Genomic DNA, 3,300 nt, shown 5'->3' with positions numbered 1-3,300 from the left:
ACTTGGAGGAGGAGTGGCCTGAGGTTGTGTCGGACTTGGAGGAGGAGTGGACGTCTGACGCTGTGGCGGACTTGGAGGAGGAGGAGTGGCCTGACACTTTGCCGGACTTGGAGGAGGAGTGGCCTGACACTTTGCCGGACTTGGTGGACTTGCAGGAGCGGGAGTCTGCTGACTCGGTGGCAGACTTCGACGAGGAGTCGGCTGACGCGGTGTCAGTGGCCTTCGAAAGATGATGCAATCCTTTTTCCATAGGATGATACGATGTTTGGCCTCTCCGAGAAAGTGCTCGTCGTCACCTCCAGGAATGTCAAGCTGTAGCTCCGAATATGGGTCCACCACCTCATCAACCAAGACACGAGCATAGCCCGCTGGAATCGGGTTGCAATGGAAGGTTGCCTTGGGGGGATTTGTAAAAGCAACGGCGTCCGCCACCTTCATGGATATGTTCTTCATTTTGACGTGTAGCTCACAATTAGTGTTATTCGTGATGTCATCCACGGGGTATCTATCCAGCATTGTGTCGTCCGGGGCGGAACCCACACTGCTTCTCGGCATGGATGGGGCGGTGCTATCCAATGCTGGATCATCCGCTAGCTGCTGCAGCTGCTGAGACCCCCTTTGCTGGCTAAGTGAGTCGATCTGCTCCTGCTGCCGCTGGAATTTGATTGCCAATTCCGCTTGACTTGCTTCTAGTCCTTGAAGGCTTTCATAGTCCCGCTTCCTCTGCTCCTCCTCCATCTTCCTCTTCTTCTCCTCCGCAATCTTCTTTCTCGCACGGGTTCTGTAGTCGTTGTTCCAGTCTGAAAACCCCTCATACCATGGAATAGCGCCCTTGCCTCGTGTTCTTCCCGGGTGTTCAGGATTTCCCAGGGCACGCGTAAGCTCGTCGTTCTCTCTGTTGGGCTGGAACACCCCCGATCGTGCCTCTTCTATTGCAACAAGTATCGCATCGTCGGCTCCCTTCAGACTTGCCCTCGTCGAAACATTGCCTGTCTTCGGGTCCAACTCCCCCCCCCCCCATGTGCATAGAACCAAGTCCTGCACCTGGGGGGCCAGCTCTTAGTAACCGGAGTGATACCTGCATCCTCCATCTCTTTCTCAGACTTATCCCACTTAGGCATTGCCACCGCATAGCCACCTGGCCCCAGCTTATGGAACTTATCCTTTTTTTCGGCATTCTTCTTGTTTATTCTCGATCGTTCCTTAGCTAATTCCGAATCCTTGAATTTCACGAAATCGTCCCAATGAGCACGTTGGTTCTCTTGTGTTCCCTCGAATACTGGAGTCTTCCTTCCTCCCTTGACGTACTTGTCCCATTCACGATTCTTGTGGTTCTTGAATGCAACCGCCATCTTCCTAAGAGCAGCGTCCTTGACTTTCTGCACATCTGCTTCTGTGAAATGATCTGGTAGGATGAAATGTTCCATGAGAGTATCCCAAAGCAGTTCTTTTTGTCTTTTGTCGACAAAAGTAACATCTCGACGTGGAGCAGCGTCCTTTTTGTCTTTTTGTCTTTTGTCTTCTGCCGGCTCTCTCCATTCTTGAAGGGAGATCGGGAGTTGGTCCTTCACAACAACTCCGCACTGATGAACGAACTTGTCCGCAATCTTCTTAGGCGCTAATGGTTCGCCATTAGGTCTGATTGCCTCGATATTGTACTTTACGCCCTCCTTCAACTTTTTGTTTGGGCCTCGTTTCGTCCTTTTGCCTGAAGATTTGCTCGATCCGAATGGCTGAAAGAACAAAGATTGATTCATTAATATATCTTCAAGTCATTTAAAACATGTGATGATCACCAGATGCCTGCTTATATAAATATATATACCTCGCCGGTCTTTGTTGTTTCAAGATCAACATTTTCTTCGTCATCATCATAATCATAGTTCATGACTTCATCAATTCGGTCGTCGCAATCGAATATCATATCACCCTCTCCGGTGTTGTTTAGAAATTCGGAGCCGTCATAATCTTCTTCATTCTGATCATCATCTGGCCCATGAGGATGGCGTATCATATCGAACATGGCCTGTTCTCCCTCTCTGCCGGTATTGTCCGCCATAGCTTTTATTTAACTAATCCAAAAGAAATATAAAACAATTTAGTATTCAAATTACATCGTCTTGAATAATAGATATAATCTCGAATACATCGTCTCGAATAATAGATATAATCTCGAAAACATCGTCTCGAATAATAGATATAATCTCGAATACATCGTCTCAAATAATAGATATAATCTCGAATACATCACTGGCTAAGTAGCTAATAAAGATTGAATACTACAGAAGAATCTAGGACACTCGTGGTTCCTGCGGCGCGGGCTGTGGACACCCAAAGAGAAGGAACCCTCACAGGATCATAGCTGAAGTGAGATCCCTGAAGAAACTGCCAGGTATTGGAGAACATGCCGCCCTCTAACACAACCATGTAGTGATGGACGTGCTCGTCCTCCTCTCTGACACAGCGACGTACCACCTCCGGCGAGGTCGGCTCCCTCCGCACCGAAACTGGCCCACGCGAACGCCACCAAACGAGATCAGGGTCGACGACGGGACCCGGGGCCGGGTTCCTCATCAAACGGCGTGCCCCTCCAGGCAGCACCTCCCAGTGCCAGCCCGGCGGAGCCCAGTCCCGGACATGGGTCAGCCGGACATCGTCGCGGACGTGTCGACGGCGAGGATGCGGGCCGGGCATCGTCGAGAACAAATACTAGCTGTATGCCCGCAAAAAGTAACATTTTTTTAATGATTGGATTTTGATAACTAAAATTTCTAACATTTCTATATAACACTAATTATTCTATCATTGCATATGTCAAAATTATATATGCTATTTCATACTAATTAAGCATCTAACACTAAAAACAGAAAAAACAACTTCTATACATCCATTAAAAAACAGAAAAACAACATTATATAAAAAATTCCATACTAATTAAACACTAATTATATCCATCTAACATGCATTCATACATATATACTAGTGAAAAAATAATAATCTAAAAATCTAAACTAATTAAATATACAAAATACGTATTTACTAATATATACATGCATTCATACATATATACGTGTGTGTGTGTGTTCATCATGCTTGTGTGTGTGTATGGGCTCGGGGAGGGGCGGCGCCCATGGTGGCCGCCGGGGGCGAGGGAGAAGGGTTAGAGGGGGAGAGCTCACAGCGGGGCGACGACGACGGCGAGGCAACGGCCGGGGGCAGCGACGGGCCGGGGCGTGACGCGGGGACGGCGACACGGGGACGGTGCGACGGGGACGGGCCCGGGGCGGCGAAGGAGACGAG

This window comes from Triticum dicoccoides, chromosome 7B (assembly GCF_002162155.2).
Source record: "Triticum dicoccoides isolate Atlit2015 ecotype Zavitan chromosome 7B, WEW_v2.0, whole genome shotgun sequence".
Taxonomy (NCBI): domain Eukaryota; kingdom Viridiplantae; phylum Streptophyta; class Magnoliopsida; order Poales; family Poaceae; genus Triticum; species Triticum dicoccoides.
Note: the sequence above shows the minus strand (reverse complement) of the source record.